The 22,924-nt window shown below is 36.6% G+C and overlaps 1 long non-coding RNA gene across 1 annotated transcript in view; it reads left to right on the top strand.

The window, feature by feature from the left end:
* LOC116962807 overlaps nt 1–6,635 on the top strand; it is a 28,717-nt gene extending 22,082 nt beyond the window's left edge. Inside the window, exon 4 of the long non-coding RNA XR_004407830.2 lies at nt 6,553–6,635. This is a non-coding gene — a long non-coding RNA (uncharacterized LOC116962807). The remainder of the gene's footprint in view (nt 1–6,552) is intronic.
* Nucleotides 6,636–22,924: the final 16,289 nt, after the last annotated feature.

Genomic DNA, 22,924 nt, shown 5'->3' with positions numbered 1-22,924 from the left:
GTCAAAAATAAATAATACAGTGATTCCTATAGAAAACCGTTATCTGCTGCCCTGTGTCTGACAATAAAATATTTTTTAAGCATCTATTAGTCCACCCATCTAGACCATACCGTCCTTGCAAAGATGCTTTGGGATGTTTTCTTGAAAGCTTTGCTGAAATTAAGGTAGATGACTTCTAACAACTGTCCTCTCATCCACAGACCTAGTCATATTATAGAAGGCAGGCTGGTCAAGTATTTTCTCCAAAGGAGCGATGTTGGTACCAAAGTTCAAGAACAGAATCACGATGAAGCACTTCAGTTCTCAGTGTTAAAATCTCCCAGCCAAATAAAATTATGAATGATGAAATAATTTATAGAAAATTGGAAAATGTTCAACTTTCCCCCTTCTCTATGTAGTATAGACTGTTATTAGAACATTCCTACAGAAATGAAAAATGCTACTTTTAAAAAATGAACGATTGCTGTCTTTATTCTGATGAATGTTGTGTGCAGTGAACAGTAATATTTAGTGAGCCTTCCTCCATTAAGTGTATAACCTTGTAAATAGCAAGAGCAGATATTTCCAGTAGCTTTTTAAGTCTCAAAAAAAGATGGAATTTAAGTTTTCAAAGTTTCCCTGCTGGTTGCCTTTCAAGTTTTCCTTGAAGAGTATTCTTACTTTACATAGGTGCCTATCTGCTTGCTTGACAGATTGTGATCTAGGTACAACCCATTCTCCAGTGGCTGGGATTCTGATTTCTACTCTGGGTGCTGGATGCTTGAAATATATATGTTGAAGTATGTATGTTGAAATAGCCAGTGTTTTATGTCTAAGTCATATTTTGGAAATAGGCCTATATTCCTAATATATGTAATAGCTGAAATTATTTTTTTAACATTCATAACAGCCTTTCTATAGCTCAGATAAAAACATGAGGGCATTTAAAAAGGAATAATCGGTTCTAAGTTTTTCATGACAACCATGTGAAACTATTAATGCAATGATTTGTTAAACTTTGAGCTTAAAAACATATATAACTTGGAAAATGCAGTCCGAGACTAAAGTTAGATAAATTATACCTTATAGTGAATACAAAAACTGTATAAATCATCAGTGAATTTGCTTGTTATAGGCTCAAAAATTACTAAGATACTCATTCAGACCTTCAGAGTTGTGAAGCTTGCGGCAGTGTAAAAAATCAGAATCTCTTGATGGTGCAAAAAAGAATGGCTGAATGTCAATTGCATGCGTCTGTGTGTATGGCAACAACCTGGCAAATGAAGAAGTGGGGTGAAATGGGGTGGCATTTATTAAACACTAGATATAATGCTTGATATATTTATATATTAAACATAGATTTTCAGTTAGCGCTTTGAAAATTAGTGACAAAATTGTAGTAGGTACCTGTTTCATTCTTAAAGAATTTTTACAGTTTTTCCCAAGTAGGCTCTCAACTTTGTGATTAAAACACATGGAGAAAAAAAAATGTAATACGAATGTGATATATGTGAAAGCGAGGTTAAATTTCTTAATTGCTTTTATATTCTTAAAGAAGGACACAAATACCTGATACTGTTAAAAAATGAATAGCATGAAGGAAACAATTCATTTGAGCTCTTGGGTTTTAAAATGTGCAGATAACCAATACTGACCAATTTTTTAGAGGAGGAATTATAAGCAGGCTGTGGTCTGTATGGTAAATCTCATCCTGAAAAAACTTAGATGGATGAGTCATAAGCCTCTGAAAATGAGATTTCTAATGGAAACACCAAATCAACTTTTACTATAGTGTCAGGAATATGACATTATAATAAAGTACACTGATGTATCTGTATTTGCCTTTTGCAAACATAATGAAACTGACTTCAGCATAGAAGGTGCCAGGGTGTTCCATCCACATCTGCTGTTTTACAGTATAATATAACAATATTCAGACATATAATGCTAGGTGTTATGTATTCGCACTAGGATGGAAGACGACCAACAGAATTTTTTTAATCATGACTAGAATAACAACTCTGCAAGTTGCTGTGTGGAATACGGCATCTACCCTCATCCACAAGGGGACAAGTTGGAAGTCATCACTGCTTTTTATAGCAAATATTAATGACAACAGTAGTAATGCATACTGGGGCACTGTTTGGCTCATCTCCTGCCTGACCTAGCACAGGCTCAATGTGAACCCATCCATCCTGCGCTACTTCATTGCTGGCATCAGTTTCAAATGTCTGCCACTGCTCTTGGCAGGACTTGGGCTTTTCGTTGTCCTGTGCTCCCAACTAGGGACTGCAGTTCAGGAACCTGAGTCCAGGACTTGGGTGAAAGCACACGAACAGCCGTGTTGGGTCCCACTGATCCATAACTTGGGCGGAGGACAGGAACTGAAGACATATTTGCCCAGTGCACTCTTTTGATTCTCCACTGATCTGTGCCTCAAGAATTTCCAGTGACGTCTTTCTGTTTGATAGCTCTTGATATTTTTTTTTCTTCCATCTAGTTGTATTTTATTCGCTGATGGGAGGACTTGGACCTGTGCCCAGCAGGCACAGTGAGGGCCAGTGCCCTGTGAGGGTGGGTCACTGGAGAGGCGAGAGGCTCCAGGGTGGCCGCTTAGAGAGCTCAGGGCCCTTTGCCAACATCTGCAGTAAGAGCAGCTGCCCTCCCACTGCCCCACAGTGGAAGTTCTCGCTGCTGGCAGAGCCAATGACACTCATACAAAGAGGAGGCAGCACGCACAAAGCAGCTCTTGGTGAGAAGTGCAGGAATTGCTCTGCAGATGCTTTTTCCAGGCAAAGCAGAGTGAGTTAGTCAGGAGGGATCTTCGCTGTCTGCTGCATATTCGTCTCCTCGGGGCCAACCTGCTGCTGCACCCGCAGGAGACAGCTGAGTTTGTCCATGCTGCTGCTGCAGAATTTAAGTTTTCCACTTTCAGGGATGGGAATGTAACGCTGTTGTGTCTTTTGTAGCAGGAAAAATGTAATTTTTGCTTGTGTGGAAGAAAGGCTTGAGCCAGCTGTCTGGTGAAATTTCCTCTGCTTCCTTGTGAACTATACCCTATGCCAAAATCATGGTAGCCGTACTTCTGGCAGAGTCTGTCTTCATCGTGTATGTTCAGACCAGGACTGTCACCCAGCCTAGCCCAAGGATTGCAGACATTCCTCTAGTTGGTTCCTCAGACAGCAAGACAAGCAGAGACTGACAGCAAGACAGGCAGACACTAACTAAGCCAAGCTAAGGCTCTACAGGTTAAACAAGCTGAAAAAGTAGGGAGGCTTAAGGGAGGGAACAATGTTTATCTAGACTACTAAATACAGTACAAACAAAATTTGTTAGCAAAAGATGTTGGGATATTGGTCACATTTGTTTTATTTATGAGTCATTCCTGTTAACAGAATTCAGTTACTGATTATTAGACTCAGTAATTTTCTCCTGCTGCAATCTCCATACTTACTTTGGCTGTTCCTTCTTTTGAAACTTAACAAAATATAAATTAATTTTCATTCTGAATTTTCATTTTCTGTAACATATTTTGGGTTTGCTTTACAGAGAAATGAAGGATTTCTATTACATGTCTGAAATGGTACTTTGGTACATAAAATCAGTGTAAAATCAACATAAAAATGGGGTAAATAGCTAAGAAAATCTGCAGTTATGGATAACTGAGAAATTTAGAAGTTACTATTCTAATTAACCTTGTAAAATGAAAAATAAGCAAAAATTGCATTGTAATTGCTTAGCAGAAGCATCTACTTCAGTTAAGACACCGAAAATAAGTTGGCTAGATGATTTTTTGCACAAGCAGGTGCTGTTCCATTACAATCCTAGTAAGAAAGGCACTCAGACTCTGTAAAGTATAATTTAAAATGGTATTTATTAGAGCTAGTGCTATAGAGAAATGGAGACTACTTTAGATAATCCCATGTCCTTTTAATCCTGGGAACCCCAAAGGTACGCAGCACCAAACGTGTCTGATCAGGGTGCAGCATGCCATGGGAATCCCATCCCTGAAAAAGGGTGCCCCATTTTGGTTGTTACAGCTCTTACAGTATTTTCCTACAAGAAAGCAACCCTTGGTCACTTCTACTGTGAGGTAACAAAGATGCTCACATGGGAACTTGTGCCAGCTTTGTCACTTGGATAATTTTAGATGGTTTTCTTGAGATATCTTTAGTGTATACTAAACTGAGATTCAAAATCTGATAAAATAATTGCTCTCATTATATTTTTTTTTATTCCAGGAAAAGACAAAATAGCACACTCTCTAGACTTCTGTTTTCCAGAATTAATCCTGTCCATGAAGTGTACATAGACTATGTCGGCATCTATGGGACTACTGCAAAAAGCTGTTAAGTGAAAGGAGAATCAGCCAGTCCTTTATTTTGGTCTAGAAAATTTAGGTTTCCCTCATAGCTAATAGATCATGATAAACAACTATAAAAAATAACTTTAAAGATATGTTAGATTGGAAACCAAAATGTATAGACTTCCTCTTAAAGGAATCCTATCCTTCAGAACATTGTTTCTTCTTTTTTAAAAAATTTCAGAAAGCCTTGGAGTGATTTAGGTACCTAAATATTTTAAGCATTTTCAGGTGGCCTGGGGCATCCCAGATATCTGCCAGCAGCTGGCAGATAAAACACAGACTTGACAGGACATGCTTACCTTCATGTGGCAGCAGCTATGTGAAAAGACACCAGACACCTACATTCAAGCACCCAAACTGCTCCCCGCACATTGTAATTGTTAGCATTTCTGTTGCAACTGAGTAGAACATTTTGACCAATGTATACAACTGAGTTTTTAAAATCAAGCAGCTAAAGACATACTATACGCTGCAGCTTTCAAAACTGTAGTAGGAGGCCCAAGTTTGGAAAAAGTCTGGTTTCCATTCATAACTCCATCTGTATAATGATTATAAGGGACTCAATCCATTAGCTATTGATTGTAATGCTCGTTGGATTGTGTCTCAAAGTGCTTGTACTTTTTTAGTGATTTTTGCAATTAGCTTAATCTTTGCACAGCAGTGATCCAGACACAAAATTCCCACTGGTTAAAATAAAGACATCTTTTAAAAAAAAGGTCAAATATGTCAAAGATCCTTAGCTGGCATGTTTTCTCTTATAAACAGAAAATTAGAAGAACTGCCTTGTCATCCCCTTTTCATTAATATGTGTACTCAAAGAGTTTGCTTTTCAAAGAATTTATTTATATACGCATAAGCATAAAGTGCTACCAGAGAACAAAATGTCAAAAGAAATATTTTCCCCATGCACACAAACATTCAGAGCCTTTTCTTGAATTCAGATTCACTTGAGAACCAATAAAAGATATCTGGAAGGCAGCGAATGCAATTACTTCTTAACACCCCTTCCTCTGGCTCCAAATGTCAAAGATGCATAGAGACAAATGTTTAAATTAACTGAGAAAAATTTTCTCTTGTTCTGAAATATTAACTTTTAGACCTTTATTCATTCTCTTAGTATGTTATTATTTTATTTGTTTGGAAGCTCTGGAAAAGACATTTTTATGATCAAGAGTTTCAAATCTTAAGTAATATATTCTAGGCAGGAGCTGTCACAATGTATTAGCCTGAGTATGACGATGTTATTCAACTAGTGATCTGAAGCATGATGTTATTCAACTGCTTTCCTATTAGTGAATTTAATTGTGCCCAAAATCATGAGGCAGTTGGGTAATTCAGACACTTTGATAATGCTGTAGGATAATTTCTATTTTATTCTATTTTTATGGCTTCACGTTGGCCATACTTGCCCTTTGTAGCTGATTGAAGCATAGGATTTATATTTTGCAGGAAATTTTTGATATTAATAACAGAACAAAAATATCCCTTTTCAAAATAGAAAGGTAGGGGTTTTTTCTTTTAATTTCTTGAAAAAACAAAGATTAGGAATTACATATAATGTAATAAAACTGACCATGTTCTCCCATACTAAGGTAGACATCCTTTGGTTATAACCCAGTACAATTACTGTAGTCTTGGAAAATGCTGTGTCAGAACTCACCAGGAAGTTTTATCTCCTTGGTCATGGTTTAATGCTTATCTTTGCTTGTCTCATCCCTCTACTTCTATGAGAATATCCAGGAGCTTGGGGAGATCATGATGAGAAGATCATACCAAGAGCTCCACTTTCATTTCCCATATGCAGCACATGTGCACCAATTCTGTTTCTCTGCAGTAACTAGCTCCATGTCTCAGTAGCAGGTATCTGTTTCCAGCATGATGGGGCTAAATTTCCACAAATCTGCCACAGCTGTGGATAGAAAGAATGCTCAGGTGCAGAGGCAGCCTAGTAACTTACTTTTACAATACTCAGCTGTACAGCAGTATAGCTGTAAAAGTGGTGGTGGTGAAAGTGCATAAATTAGCAACAAATTGGTCACTTAACTATTTGAGCAGCCAGACATTAAGCTTTTGGCCCACCTTCTGGATATGGTTTGGCACTGTAAAAGCACTGTAAAAAATAGCTAATCCTCTTCATGGCATTGGCTCCTGCCTCAAGGAATCATATTAGGGTTCTCTGTGATGCTCCTGCATGTGCTTCTTCTCAGGTATGGCTGGAGTCTGCGTTCTGGTGGAGGAGAAGCTCCTGAGGCTGCCATCCCTGCAACCTGGGGGGGGGGGGGGACCGTAACACTGCATGTGGCTCTGATTCCACAGCCCCCAGAGCTCCTGAGGAGGGTAAGTCGTAAATAGGGGCTTTTCTCATGAGGAAAACCAAGCCAAAGGAATCATGCTTGTATGATTTTGTTGCCTCTCAATTGCTATCTTTTAAAAGTTTTGAAGGTAGTTCTTCACATTTTAGGCTTAACAATTGAGTCACAACAACTATATTTTTCATTTGATTACTGTACCACATAATAATGAGGTTTATAATAACTTCTGTGCTCTGTGAATATAATTTACAAACATAGATTCCTTACATCTGTTCCATCCCCAGCCCTATTATGCCTTGATAAATTTGACATGCCTGCTCTTGCTAAAATAATGGAATTTCCACTTTTACTAGTAGAATGAACTTTAGAAAGTGTTTAATCATAGATGTTGTGCTCTGGAGGACCTTCAGAACTCAACTAATTTGGAAAGTTGATATTCTGAAGACAAAATAGTGTCTTAGTTATTAAAGGAAATTATCTGTACAGGAGGAAAAAAAGCTTTAAGTCTTTTCCTTCCAAATCTCAAGTGGTTAATGCATGACTCTGCATGAATCGGAAGGATTCATTTGATTCCCATGCTGACCGCTTCCAGAAAATTTAATTTCTCTATCTCAAACATATTATTTTTCTCTAATATAAAAGAGCACTAACCTGAACCTTATTGTGCCCTTTTACAATTAGTCACCCTTTTGTTGCATTAATCTTTTAGAGTAAATGGAAGGATTAGTGTTTGAACACAATACAAAGTGAAGTCTGAATACAAAATAATTGTGAACACTCTCTGTATTTTAGTTTGTATTATACTGAGCTACTGATAAGGTTTTGACTTCATTTAATCTCTGATTTTGGTTTTGATCCCAAGGGTCAAGAATTAGAACAAGTATTCTGTTTATAGACTTAGTAGAGATCAGGGGTGTGTTGTAATTACATCTGAGAATAGGAGATAAGCTTTTATCCTTAATAAGGCTGATTATTAAAAGGATACATATGGCTAATTCACTAATGATAATTCTAAAATATAAGTGTCTCCTTAAAGGGAAGATTGGGATACCTTCAGCTCTGGTTCCTTCCAGAAAGCTCCAGAATAACAGTTTGCTTACAAAATCACTCCAGTTGCAAACTGGTTTGACTGTTGTCAGAATCTTTATTCTGTTTTTTATTTTTTTTTTTAAATGGATCTAAATTGGAAAGCTAGAAATGAAGATAAAATCATTTTAAAAACTGTTAATGGTGGGTCATGTCTCAGTATACCTTTGTGAAACTAATTCCAAATGACAGTCTTTGTTACTTAATGCCAAGAAAGAAGGAATTTTAAAACATGGGTGATGACACTAGGTTTTTGGTTTTCATCTGCTTTTTTCCAGTTGTGATACTGTTTGATAGGGAACTGTAGCGTGTAGGAACTTCTATATGTGTATATATTGCCTCAAGTGTAAATGGTTTTCTATTTCTGTTATAACAAAGTCCTTGAAAATAATCTCTGTTTGATTTCAAAGTGTTTTCCTGTTTTGCACATTGGGAAAGTGAGTCCTTATTTCACCAATTCCATTTCCATGATGGTTTTGATACATGTTTTTTGATGATACATGAAAGGAAGTATAGTGACTTTATTAGAATTTTGCAAATCTGCTTATTATACATGACAAGTTATGTACAAGCTTGCAGTTTTCCATATATAGTACAATGTGGTAGCTTCAAGAATACAAATTTAAATCAGAAACCGAGTGAAATTCAGCTGAACTTCCCATGAATATGGTGAGCAGATCTTTTAAGAATTTTAGCAGATCTTCAGTCTGATGAAGAGATATCACAAAAATTACTTTGAGTTTGTTTCAATTCAGCCTTGGCCATTCCTGTATTGCTTATCTATTGTAATATTTGAGGTAAATTTACTTCATAAGCTTAATTAAGGTTGTATTTTGTCTGTTTAAGAGGTACCTTTATGTTCCCTGGAGTGCTGTAAAGAACTTCTGCATTCGAACTAATATCAATAACACAATTCACAATAGAGTATGCATTTATACTAAAAGCTATAAACGTTAGCTTATCAGGGGACACAATGTGCTGCTGCTTTAGTGATCAAATGAAGAATTAGGACTGTAGAAAAATAACCAAAAAGATCAGGAGAAATTGATAGGATGAAATTCCTCTATTCAGAGTGCTGGAATGATGGTGAATTGTGAACTAATTCATAAAAGCTGTGTACCATTTATAGAAAATGAGAAGAAACAAAAAGATTGCATTCATCAAATAAATCATTTGGAAAATCTGTTTCCAAAGAATGTGTATCGGTAGAAGTGAACGAATCCATGAATACAGTATAGATATACAGAAATTGTAAAGTGACACAAGTTCATTGTTTTAATGAACTACAGTGAATGAGTTTCTACAAATTACATTGTTTGACTTAACAAACCTATTCTGCTGTATTATTTTAGTTATTGATATGTGCAACAGAAAGACAGTGGAAAGATAACAAAGAATAGTAATCTTCACTGAAATGTAGAAAGTACAGTTCCTACCAGTCCAATTGGTGATAATGCCTGCCTGTTGAAAAAAATTTTTTTTTTTTTATGTATTAGAGAAAAACTTAATAGATGAAGTTGAAAGGCAAATTGTAAGAACTACTTGGAGGCAATAAGGGGCATCGAGTGTTGCAGTCAGTTGTGAACCTACTAAGGCAAAATTTAAATACTAAAAATACTGTCAATTCAAGTGTCACATTGATCACTCACTATTAAGAAATAGCAAAAAAGCTTCTTCATTCATTTGGTTAATTGAATTCTGTAATAAATACTAATAATGTTAATACCTTTTTTATCTAATGAGCTTCAATTTGTGAAGAAGTCGCCTGCCTGTTCTCTAAAACCTCTTAAAAGGACTATGTAAATTTAGAAGAAATCTACAAATGTTTATATTGGACAAATATGCTTAAATTCATTCTCAATGCAATATTATTACCAGAAAGGCTACTAGTACTCAGATAAATTATGCCATTTTCTGTAATAATGTATACTAAACTCTTTACAAGGTAGATGGCGTATGAAATGGTCACTTCTGTGTATTGCTCCAAACCCAGCACAATCTGTAATACTTTATTATTTCTGAAAGACTGTTCCTGAGTTCAGCCTTGGAGGAATAAACAATCCAAAGAAACACTAACTTGTTTCCAGGAAAAGAGGGAACTGCTCTATTACATCTAACTTGTTTAAATAAACAAATAACCACTTCAAACATGTTCAGAGCAATCTGCTATCATGACTATAACCTCCCAGGGATGGGGGTGAGATCTGTGATCTCCAAACTCTCCCACTTAATCACCTAGGTTGCTCTGTGTCCTTTGGCTAATCATATTATACATTTCATCTCGGCCAGCTAGATTATTGCAAAACTCCAGAGGCAGAGCTGGGATAACTATTCTGTTGCCTTCCAAACCTGAGGGAAGCCTTAGGGGAAAAAAAAAAAAAAAAAAAAGGCAAACTAGTCAAAGTCTTTCAAGACAACTTGTTCCCACAGAGAAGATCTAGGGTGGATTCCAGCTATTTGGTGTAATCATTCTTAACACTGGAACACTGCAAGGAGAGTTGAGATGATGGCATTAGTTTCTCGAGGTGACCAGTTTCTTGTTTGGAAGTGTTAATGTCAGTGTGGATGGTGGTACTCTGTGCTGATGCTCAAAGTCTCCTGGTAAAACTCTCAAAGAGGCAATGGAAATATATATTTAGTTTTGTGAAGGCATTTCACAGTGGGTAAGCAAAAGGCCAGAAGCTCTGACCTTCCTAATGAAATTGCTTCTTTTTCCAGCAAAGGGGCTCCCCCTTCACACCTCCCCCGCCCCCCAAACTCTGTTAATGTTGCACAATATGTAGACTTATCAAGGCACACATACATCCCCACCCCAAATTACATATTTGCATATAAACTACTATCAAAAGGAATACCTTGTAATAGCAAATGTTCAAATGTTCCCTCACTACAGCCAGAGGTGCTCTGATAATGAAACATTTTCTTCTATAGATGTCAAAAGGATATTGTGTGGACAAGCTAAAATTTGGACATTAGGGATTTGGCCTGAGTTTTCTCAAAAAAAAAAAAAAAAAAGATTGAAGAATTTGATTCTATAGCAAAAGTGCACTCTTATTTCCTTTGGCTTGTAAGTAACATATTCTGAACTTTCCCCAGTATTAGTTATCTCTCTAGTTAAGGTGAGAGCCATCAAGAGTCTTTTCCAAGGACTTCTATTCCTGGGTTCTTCTGTGAAAGGCAATTTGTTAACTTTATAGCTCTACATTTCAAGAACTCACAGGAATGCCCCAAGAAAGTCTAGGATATTCCTAAACAGGCTGTGCTGACTATATTTGTTCCTTCATTTTACCATTACTAAAGATGTTTTATCAACATGATAACTTATAGAATAGTCTGGTCAATTGATAAAAATCCACTTTACATGAAATACTAAAGAATTTGCATATAAATAGGTTTTTATATTTAAATGCCCTGTGGGTGAATGTGATCCAATATCCCTCAGAAATCAAAATCCTGAACTGTCTCATTTAAAGTTTGCTTGCTAAAAATAAGGTGAAGTTGGACAGCTTTTGATTAGCATGACATTCCTTTCTGGAGAGTGCTTACAACACCAACAAATCACAATTCAATTAAACTGTGGCCCGTATAGTACTTTCAGTGTATTCTTTTTGGTTTCTTTTTCCGGCATTCACGCTTACCCTATTTTTTTCTTGATTCATTTGGCAAGACTTTGCATGTTAAGTCCCATGAGAGAGACAGATGAGGGAACATTTTAAAAACTTGATTGCAAATCTTGCTGCTTAAGACACAGGCATTACCCATGTCTGCCATTATGTCAGCTGGCTCTTTAACTATGAAATAAAGAAGTAACAATTAGGCTGTATTTACATTTCTCTAGTGGCATTGTTTGCTCCCCTATAATTAAAGGCTCTGCCAGCTTTTCAATTACAAACTCCTATTTTTAGGGCAGTAAAAAAAAGCTTAACACACAAATCCACGCCAGTGCTTTTCAAGCAGCGAAACCCAGCCCACTCAGTGCAGGTGATAAACTGGTGGAAGCCGGGGGGTCCGGGAAGCCGGGGGAGCTCCGGGCCCTGCTCCAGCCGCTCCAGGGAAATCCTGGGGCACGGCTGCCCTGATCCTACGGCACCTACGTCCCGCCCGCGGCTCCGAGATGAGCTATGGCACGTGGGGCAGTATCCCCCTCCTCTCCCAGGACCTGATGCCCTTCTTAACGTCGGCCACCTCTCCTGTAGCTTGTACCTTTCCACGTTAAACTGCAGATTCATCAGTATGTTTTTGCAAGGCGTGTATGTGCACTCCCATGCGCACCCTGAATTATGTATCCTTGATTACAGTCTCCTCAAAGAGTGATATTTGCGGCGGCTGCCCATTCCCCATCCAGGAGCAGTCTGTGGATGTGCCCCCTGGGCGCTGAGCTGCTGCATGTTCTGCAGCATCTTCTCTGGCTGTACCTGGCCTTTTTTTTAAAAAAAAAATCTGAAGATAATTGGAGAAAAATAACTGAGAAAACTAACCTCTCTTGAGCAAGTGGTTTAATGTAGCATGAAAATTGCATTTAAATTTAAACACTAAACAAAGTCATATCGGTTGGATTAATACCCTGAATGTTTTTAGGCATTACAAAGTAAAGCTGAGTGGAAAATGAGCAGCCAAGAAGAGATCCTAGGAAATTTCCACAGAGATGTTTTCTTAGAGGATTGACACTCAGCATTTTGGTTGATTATCCTGAGTATATTTGCTTTTTCCAGTGAGCAGGTGAGAAATGTGTTTCCTATATACTGTCAACACACTGGGCTGCCGGGAGCTCAGTCTCCCAGTAGCTCTGGTTCTGAGACCCCTTCTCACCAGCTCTAGGATGCATCAAAACCCAGAAATAGTACTGGTGCTCAGCATGGGGAGATAAACTAGGAGTCAGCAGTGGGAAGCACCCTTTCTTCTGCTAGCTAAACTGCCAAGCGAGTTTGGAAGGACCTTAGGACAGATAAAGTGGCAGATGATGCAGGAGCAGGTACTGAGGGCTTGCCACCATTTGTGGCAGGAGTCTGGCAAAAGCCAACAGGACCGGGGACAAACATCTCCCCCAGTATGTGTTTGCCCATGGGAGGAATGCTTGTAGAAAGAAGGGTGAAATGTGAATGTATATTAATTTGAAAATTAATGAATTACAATTATTTTTCGTTCATGGCCATTAGGTATTAAGGTGTGTGATGCACCCTTCATGGACTCCTTTAAATGGATGCAAAGCATGACCTACATCTTTAATCTCTGAGTCTATATTAATGCTTTTTTTCTCTAGGTATGTGCTGTGTATACTGGGAGCACTCAAGCTTTGATTAAACTAAATTCAATCCCTGAATCTTTCTAATGAACTGTAAAAACTCACTCTAATTTACATTCAAACTTCACTATGCTCTCCATACTGTAATTATATTAGTAATGATCTATCTGAAGGCTTCTTAAGTTTTATAGGACTTTTACTTGTAATTATAAAAATATGGAAAAGAGATAAGGCAATAAGAAAGAATGAAAAGAAAAAGAAGAAAGCTAGGAGAGGACAACAGAAAAGAATCTGGAAGGACAGCAGGAGAAGAAACTGTAGTAGCATGGTATTGTAATTGTAAAGCCCTGTCAGAATCACTTTCTTGCATAAATAAATTAAAGCATCAAAAGAAAAAAATCTTACTGTTTTATGAAAGTAGCAGCCTTCCCATTTAAAGTTCAAGTCATTAGAGAATATTTTGTGGGTTTTCCTCCTATTCTGTGAGCAGTATGAGAACTACCATTTAGATATCTACAAAGAGTTAAATTCTAGCTGGCTATGAATTACCTCAATTTTAAGTCAAGCTCCTGGGATAGGTTTAAAATGCTAATTCTACTTTTTTTTTTTTTTTTTTCCTCTGTGCTTTTGATGAACAATTTCTCATGCTCATTTCAATGAGAAATGATGTCAAAGTGTTCAAAAAAACAAGTGTTTCAATTCTAAGCATATCCCTGGAGATAACACTGATATGAAAGTAATTTTTTATCCAGTTAGGATTTGAATTGTAACTCTTTGTGGTTTTTAAATCTAAACTTGAAAATACATAGTAATAGTTATTATGGTATCTTGGCAGGTTAATGTAGTATGTCATATCTTATTTGTGTCCTGTGGTACGACGTACAATACACACTGAATTTCATTGCTACTTAAAAATGTTCTGGTGCTTTATGATGTGCATTACATTGCAGAAATGGGAATTAAACATTAACAAAGTTGCAAGAATATGAGTCTTTTCTGGCTCATTGTAAAGTAATATGATAAAAATTCAAACCTTAATATTTTCTGACTTTGTTTTTTGGATCTTTGTTTTGTTTTGTTTTTTCTCCATGGAATGTTTTCTCTCTTTATTAATGTTTAAATAAAACACACACAGATAGATTAGGCTTTATTTTGAAATTGATTTCCTCCTTCTATAACTCCCTCCTGCTCTTTCTTGAGGTGCTGCTTGAAAATTCTGTTTCTGAAATAAAGTTTGGGGTGTCTTTTCCTGTAAACACTTTGCAATCATGACATGAATAGTGCCATGCCTAAAAAAAAAAAGAAAAAGAAAAGAAAAAATATTATCTTGTTTTGATAACATTTTTTTTTCTGAGGGATTATGCAAACCTTTCATTGTCATTGATATTATTATGCTCCCAGTGATTTGCCCTGTTGTCTTAATTCCTGTTACCAGTTACTAAGAGACAAAGAAGCTCTTGAGGATCAACATAGCATACTTTCTCAAATTATTAGTCTTATTTTCTTCTTTATTGCATTTTCATTCTCCTAAACCTTGTCAGTGAACAGAGTTTTTATTATTGTGACAATAAGATGGGATAAAGAAAAATATTCGAAGTCGCAGGAAGGGTTTAAAGAGAGGTTGACAGTCAAAGGGACTGACAAGGGAAATGAATGTAGTTATGGAGTGTTGGATGGACAGGAAGATGAACATAAGAAATGGGAAGACTACATAAATGATTAACAATAATAACTTGTGTAAATAATGTGTGACTGAAATATGAGACAGGTCTCTACCCCCAGGCACTGACAAGCTTTTAGACATAGGACAGCAAATAATGGTAAATAACTTGCTGTTCAGGGAGAATGATTATCACCATGTGATGTCTAATGAGAGGCTGGCATGTTGAAAATATCCTGTTATGTTTTTAGCTGTATTTAGAAAATAAGAACTGAATAAAATGTGAATAAATGCACAGGAAAAGATGCGAAGCAGACAGCAATGTTAAAAGGCCAACCATAAGCATGTGTAGCAAAGAGGGATTCAGTGCTAGCCAAGGAAGGTAATTCTAGTGTAGGGGGGTGGTATTAACTAAGGTTGCCCAAGAAATCTGTTTGATTTAGCAATTTTTTGGATTTGGGAAAGAAGAAATGAGATGTAACAAAACTGCATGCAAAACATAAGAGAAAATTACTTGATGTTGTGGATAAAAAAGATAAAAAAAATCAAGAGCTCACTGAAAGGTTGATAGAGCAAAAGGACTGAAGGAGTGTGCTTTGCAGCAAGGAAATGGATGAACAGCTGAAGAAGAATGGTTATGTGAAGTGAGAGATGGTCAAGAGTGGACAAGAGCAGCATTAGCAATTGGAAAGGAGTGATTTGGGAATCAGTGACCCTTATTCGGGATTCTTGTCACCTATGAAAGTCCAGGGTGTCTTCATTGTTATAGGGGGAGGAAACAAACATTGCCCAGAGAGGAAGAAATCTGATTCAAAATGTTTGGACTATGCTGCTTCTATGAAAAATAAAGTGGAAAAAAAAGAGAAAGAACAATCATTATCTTATGTGCTGACTATATATTTGTTTCATGGATAGTTAAAAAAAGATATTGAAGTTGTATTTAAATATAAAATAACATTAATTAAAAATTCTAATGTGTTTTTCAATGTTACTTTAACTTTAGTGTTGGGAGTTTACCAGGCAAATTGAGGTACATAGATGACTAAAGCAAAAGAGGTTGGCTTCAACTCTGCTGAAGTAATTTACAGCTGTCTCTGCAATTGGCTTACTTTCTTTAAGATGACAGAGTGTCATTTTTATAACTGTATAACTGTTATCATACATCATTATGTAAATTCACAATACCATATAGAAGGATAAATGACAACATACACTTTCACTTAGGCCAAAATAAATACTTGTTATTGTCAAATGCATTTTGTTCATCCTTGATCTCACCTCTCTGGGAGTAGAGAAAAGATGAGACTACTTGTCTGAACAGTTAATAAATAATTTAAAAGCAGAGTAGCAAGAACATTATCCTAAAATCCACACAGAAATAGAAATCAAATTTGTGTACAAATACAAATTAACTTTTGAGGCACCCATATTTCATGAACAAATACCAGTATTTGTTTATACAGACATGTAACGATTTGTAGTTTGAATTATAGGAGCAGAAAAATAATTTGAATTGACAGCAACACATTCTGCCTTCAACTTGTGTGGATTTGATAAAGCCTCAAAGTCTCGTTACGATTGTCTTGAGATCTTAGAGGCATTGCTTAAGAGTCCAAGAGCAGACATCAAGACTTAACACACTACTTGGAGGGCTCAGAATACCTCAATGGAAAATAAATCAACACCTTAAATAAAGGGGTTTTTAATTAAATACTTAGTAGGTGGAGTAAGGGAAAGTTTAGATGTCTTACTGAAGTAAGCACAGGTCAATGGCAGGTTGAGAAAGAATAACCAAGTCTTCTGGATCCTTAAACTTCAAGGGGCAATGTATTAACTTGGGGTCAATTTTGAGGTTAGTTACTGTAAAAAAGCAGTAAGAGAATGTTGTTAATATTTCAGTATCAAGCTTCACATTCCTTATTGCATAGAATTTGGTACCAGAGCCATATTTCCAAAATGAGATTAAAGCAACTTTCTCTGTCAGCTAGACTGTCAACCAATGAGATCCTCTTTTATATGTTTTTTTTAATTGCTCTGTCATCTTCAGCTAAATTCTCAAAGATGTGCAATTCTTTCAGTTTCCATGAAAAAATAGATACACGGAGTCCACAGTCTGGAAAAGCCTGCAAGATCAGTTTCTTTCTTCCATGTAATGCACTGATTCTTCAGACAGCAAGTGCACAGTGACACAGAGGAATGCTGCACTTCACATAAGAAAGGAGCGTGCTTGAATTCAGTCATTCAAGGCTGAAGGTAATGACATTTTTTCTGGTGCTGTTGTCCAAAGTACATGACTGAGATATGGGGACAAACAGTGAGGGAGAGGGAAAGACTACTGGAAAAATCAGGATTAATGTCCTACGAAAGCAGTTTGAGTTTGCCATACAACCACCCCAAAATCACCAAGATCACAGAGGTTGGTGTGTAGGAGGTTTTATGAAGGGTAGATTCCATATCCCTAGCATGGTAGGCATGATTGAGGATCCAAAGTGCTCTCTGTCCTTAAGACATTGCACAACAGAATCTGATACTTTAAACTGGAGTTCTTAAAAATGAGCTTATAGGAGCTCAAACACTTTAGCAAAGGCAAGACTTGTATTTGCAAGAAATAAATAAGAACTGTGGTGGATTGCATGTTGTACAAACATTTGCAAGTGTTCTGAAATAACCATTCCCATAATTCTTCCAAATACAGGACAGAGGGGTTCAGCTCCATTTGCTGTCTGAAAGCTGCAGCTCCCATGTCCTGCAGACTGCCCATGGACAAGCTGTGTCCATCAGGGTGCTTTTTGAGGAACAAAGCCCAGGTGTGGCTCTGGAGGGCATGGTCCAGCCCAGCCTGGTGTTGAAAAATTTGGTCTTGACAGCATTTTCCAGGATGCTTGCTCCAGTCAGTGTGGGACTAAGCATGACTGGCATGACTGTGCATTAATTAAAGATACTTAAGTCACTGTTGAGATCATAATGATCACAATAAACAATCTAATCTTGAATTTTTGATTCTAAGCATTTTGTACCATTTCCTTCTGTTTAATGGTGGCTGCCATATTTAAAATTGAGGTTTTTCATGTTCAGTAATGGGAAACCTCAAACAGACTCCTTCCCTTTATTCTGAAACTGGGCTAATCAAAATCTTCTTTTCAGTCCTTAGGTAGGTATCTTTATGACAAAATCTGAGCCTGGCCACACAGTGGAGCCAGAAAGATTTATTCCCCAGTAAGCTACAGTACCACTGAGACTGACACTGTGTTTTAACTACGTATCTCAGAACTGCTGGTGGGGCAAATGGATCATAGTGTGGGTTTTATGCTTTCTTTTGTTGGTTTATGGATTTGTTCTGGAGCAAAGCCACCCATACTGTAAGTCAAATTATCAGTCCAACAGAGAGCACCAAAGAGCTCTGAGAGACCAGGTTTGAATAAGATTCTCATATAATCTAGACATAATAGCCCAGCTGGAACATATATTGCAAGGATCCTGCCTTTGAGGTTTGATTTTGTAGATTGAAGCTAAAGAAAATTCTGGCTATAATACAGTTGGTGTATAATACATCGTGTAATATTTGTGTAAATTAGCTTTTGCTGGATACATTTTCACATCTTCAGATATTATGTGAATTCTTTGCTCAAGCTTAAAACTAATTATAAAACCCTGCACAAGTGGTAACAGGAGTAGTTTAAAATCAAAAAGACATTCTATCTGTATCTGTGCAGCTGTGACTGAGTAACAACACCGAACATATAAAATCAGAAGGACATTACATCTTTGCAGGTTATATGTTACTAACATCTCTGTGTGACTAATTTGATGTGACTCAGACTCCTCATAAAAAGATTTGTCATTCAGTCAATTGCATTTCAGCTGCATTAAGTGACAAATCTAGTAAGCTGTCTGTTAATGGTTGGAAAGAACATGTTGTGGTTGTGCGATTGAATTCTGGAAATACTGACTAAACATTTTTTCATATCTTTGTAGCTGGTTAAATGGAGTGATAAATGTCTCTAATTTCAAACTGCAGTTTCAGGAAGATTAAAAACATAGCAATACTCCATCAGTTATCAATTACAACATAAGCTGTGTGCAGGATGACTTTGTGACCTGAAGCCTGCAAAACTGAAATGCAGAATAATTTTAGATACTACCTTCTTTAAATAAGAAGGCAGGCAAAAGACAAACAATTAGATGACAGCTACTTTAGTTGAGGCTAATTTTAGGTAAGTTTCTTTTTAACCAATTTTCCACTGAAATAGCTCAAGGTAGAAATGATCTTTAAAGTCAAAGCCTTGTTGCTTTTATGCATCTCTTTCAATTCAAAGTAAAAACAATATAATGAAACTACTGTTTTCTACAGTGATTGCAAATTCCAAATTATTTCCATAATGTTTAGCTGGAATAACTGAATAACTGAATTTTAACTTCTGTGGCTGCATGGAAAACAGTTTTGCAGTATGGAGAGGCATAAACTGGAGAGGTCTAACCTAAGATGCAGAAGAATACTGTGGCTTTGTAATGTATGTGTTAAATACTTCTCTGGAACTGTAATAATTGTACAATACCAGTAAAAATTACTCAAGTGAAAAATCCCATAATACTGAAAATAAGGGCATGAGCAGGCAAAAAAAAATGAGGAAGTGGCTGAGCTCTCACAACTCACATACTTGGTATCTTAAAAAAAAAAAAAAAAAAATTCCAGAGGAATTAGTTCTATAATTTCCTTGCATATTGTGAGTTAGATACCACTTTAGTCAGGTGGCCTAATCAAGGCCAGTCCAGTGATTAGAATGGGTCTTACACATTAAGGGCTTATAGTGACTTGTTCAGGAGGTAGGTCACTGTCTTTAGAAAGCATGGTAGAAGTCAGTGTAATTTGAATTACAGAATAGGAAATTAAGCCTAAACCCCCATGTAAACAGCAGGAAAATTCAGTAGGGAAAAGGAAAATGTGATAGAAAACCAAGGCCTGGCTGGTAAGGGGAGCAAAGTGTCCCTGTGCCTTTGAGATCTTATGGGGCTACTTAGAGGATTAAGGAATGATTTAAATTACCATGTTTGAGAAAAATGAAGGCTGGCAAGGAAGAGTCTCCCCCTTCATATCCATGAATAGCAGGAAGACCTATTTTTGGATATCATTCTGAGTTTGACCAGGAGCCTGGGTTTTAAAGATTCATTGGTATATACCTTGAAATAATTTTGTCTGAGCTGCTGTTTGCAAAATTCTGGTGCCTTGGAATTGATAGAAGACAAAAATGAATGACGTCTGTATTGGTAAAAGCATCTTACTGCCAGCATAGCTTCACTTTATTTAAAAGTAACTTAGAAGCTTATGAACTTGGCAAGCCTTTGCATTCTTTTATAACACATAATATGCTCAGGTGCAAAATTTCTCATTAACAGTGAAAACAGCTGAAATATTTAGAAAAAAAAAATAATGGGATCTTTTGTGCTATAAAGAAGAGGAGCATTTCTCCTCTTGCTCAACTTCCATACATCTGTAGGGATTTTACCATGGATAGCCATGCTCATTGTAGGATGGGGCCTTGAGCATAATACTATACTGCTTTGCTGTAATGTAAGAGCTAGGAAAGTGTCTGTATTTTTAAATGGAAGATTTTCATGGCTTTTGACAGTTAATCTGGCTTTTTCACCATCACTTCTTTCTCTAGCAATGTTAAATATATCCCCTAATTTTACATTATTTTTTTTTATATAACTATGAGTTGAGCTATTATTCAAGACTTCTGCTTGCACTCACTTACTAATTGCAGTAGCCATAAAAAGCTCTTACTAACTGCAAATTACCTATCATTGTACTCAGTTGTTTGAAATTACTGAAGCATTTCTCAATTTATGAGATCTGCAAGGATATAAACTGAAATACTTTAAAGAAGTTATAACCAGTCCAATAGCATTCATCATAACTTGCTCATCAGGTGGCTTATTGCACCACCTGTTACATTTATTCTACTTTTATAAATCTACATAAATAATTACTGTGTCTTTATACTGTGGCATGTACCATTTCATAGCTGCTCATTCCTCTTGGAAAACCTAATAGCATCAGTCTCCTTTAACATTCATACACTTCCAAAAGCATAAGTGCTATAGATCTGGGTTTATGATTTATAACTTCAGTCCTCTCATACTCTGGAAGCAATGGCATTATGGTTCAATTAAAAGTCACCTATCAAAACAAAAACTGGCACGTTACATATGACAGAAGCTTGTCCTGACAACATGAGCTGCATGGCAAAACGATGAATTGCTGCTCACTGTCCACAGTTTAATTAGGCAGCTGGAGATCCATCAGTGAACCAGGATTCAGATTCTGCTGAAGGCAACTTATCTGGCTGGAGTCACTGGTAGGTATTAGGATTTGTGGGGTGTTTCGGTTTGTTCCCCCTTACCCAGGCAAAGGATTAATTCAGAAAATTTGGAAGAGTTTATTACGATGCACAGCAGAGAAACAGATAAAAAGGATTTGGAGAAATTTTCCTTTACTCCCTTAATGACTACATAAGAAAGATAAAAGCTTCCCTGCTGTTAGACTTTGCATTAGGAGGACTAAAGTGCTTGAATTTGTAAGAAACATTAAAACCAGTAAGTCAACAAATACATCATACAGAGACGTGGAGAATGGACTGCTGAATTGTTATATGATTAATTTTAACAAGGGGATGATATGTTATAAGGTGGGGTTAGCACAGGCTAGAAACTGCTGCTAATGAGTGTTTTAAGTGATTTCTAGTTTAAATATACTTAGATATAAAACAGACTTTGGACATCTAGCTTTAGGATATTTCAAAGTTCTTTCCAGAGCAATGGCTGAAGGAGACAAGAGTCTAGATCATAACAACGTTAGCTCTGTGTTTCATCTAAAGGCCCTTTACCTTTCATGCCACTGTAATGTGTAGTGCAGGCAGAGAAAGAAAAAATACCACCAAAAGTTATGAAAGCTGAATAAAAATACTCTTTGCAGGGTGTATTCTACAGTAAGAATTGTAAAGGAATGCATAGTTGCATGTTTGCTGAGATTTGAAAGCATTCTGACATGGTAATGGTGCAATCCTTGCAGTCAGGATGAGTGTGCAAATGCTCAGTTCCTTTTAGTGGGAACTGTGTGATTAATGCCTTCTTTGAATAGCACACCTCAAAAGTCGACGTCAGACCTAATCTATGCATTAATATTCTTTTACAACAGGTTTAAATGTAGACTTAAGATTTAATGAGTTTGAAATCGAATAGACTTCTTTCTTCTACTTACCTCTACTTAGAAGCTGCAGGATTATATTCTCTTCTGGGACATCACAGCCTTCATTGATATCTTTTCTAGGTGTTTCTGTAGTGTTTATCATATATTTTTGTCAGATATTGCTAGTTTACAGTTGTTTCTGATTTATGTTTGCTTTTTGATAGTGGTCCATGTGGGAAGTTCCTCCATGCTTGACAGCTCAGTTGGTAGGACACGAGCACCTCAGTAGGACAAATCCCATCTTGGGGAAGGCCTTTTAGTGGTGTTGAATCTTCTTTGCAAATACAGAGATGCTTATCCCCAACAACCCCTCCTCTGACTGCCTCGGTTTGGTGCTGTTCATCTTAAGACTCTTCCAGTGCCTTATTTTCTGGTGACAAAGGTCGGAGGGAAGCACACTGAATTGAGAGATGATGAGTGGAAGACAGACAGTGGATGGGAAGTGTGGCTCAGCTGCAGTACTGCTGGGTTCTTGATGTAGTGCATTACAGTGACTTGATTTGATGACAATCCCCGTTAAATAGTTAGAAGATTTTCTCGCTTGTTGTTTTGAGTAGAGCTTGCCAGAATTTTTCTGATGGAGTATTTCTCAAAAATTGCTGATTCATTTAAAGTGGAATCTTTTGTGGAAATATGACAATTTGAAGAGAAATTAATTAAAAAATGAGAATGCTCCATTTTCACTTTTCAGAAAGGAGCAGTAGAATTTTCCATTTAAAAAAAAAAACCACCTTTCTGCAATTTTTTGAATTTTATGTGGTGTATATATGATTCCATTGTTTGCAAATATAAAAACTGAAGCTGGTATGAAATATTTTGTTTAGCAAAATAAGATATTTTGAATAATCAAAATATTTATAACATTTTATTTCAATTAAAAAATCTGGGGTTTGGCATTTTTCCATTTAAAAATGGTTTTGGTAGAATTATATTAAAATTTAAGTCTCGCAATTACTTTTTAGAACAGAAAGTAAGTTCACCAATTTTTTATTGAGCCTTGTAATTGATCCTTGAAAATGTTATTACCTTT

The sequence above is a fragment of the Tyto alba genome, unplaced genomic scaffold (assembly GCF_018691265.1).
Source record: "Tyto alba isolate M040663 unplaced genomic scaffold, T.alba_DEE_v4.0 Super-Scaffold_23, whole genome shotgun sequence".
In the NCBI taxonomy this organism is placed as follows: domain Eukaryota; kingdom Metazoa; phylum Chordata; class Aves; order Strigiformes; family Tytonidae; genus Tyto; species Tyto alba.
The sequence above is the reverse complement of the archived record's forward strand: the minus strand, read 5'-3'. Positions and strand labels throughout refer to the sequence as shown.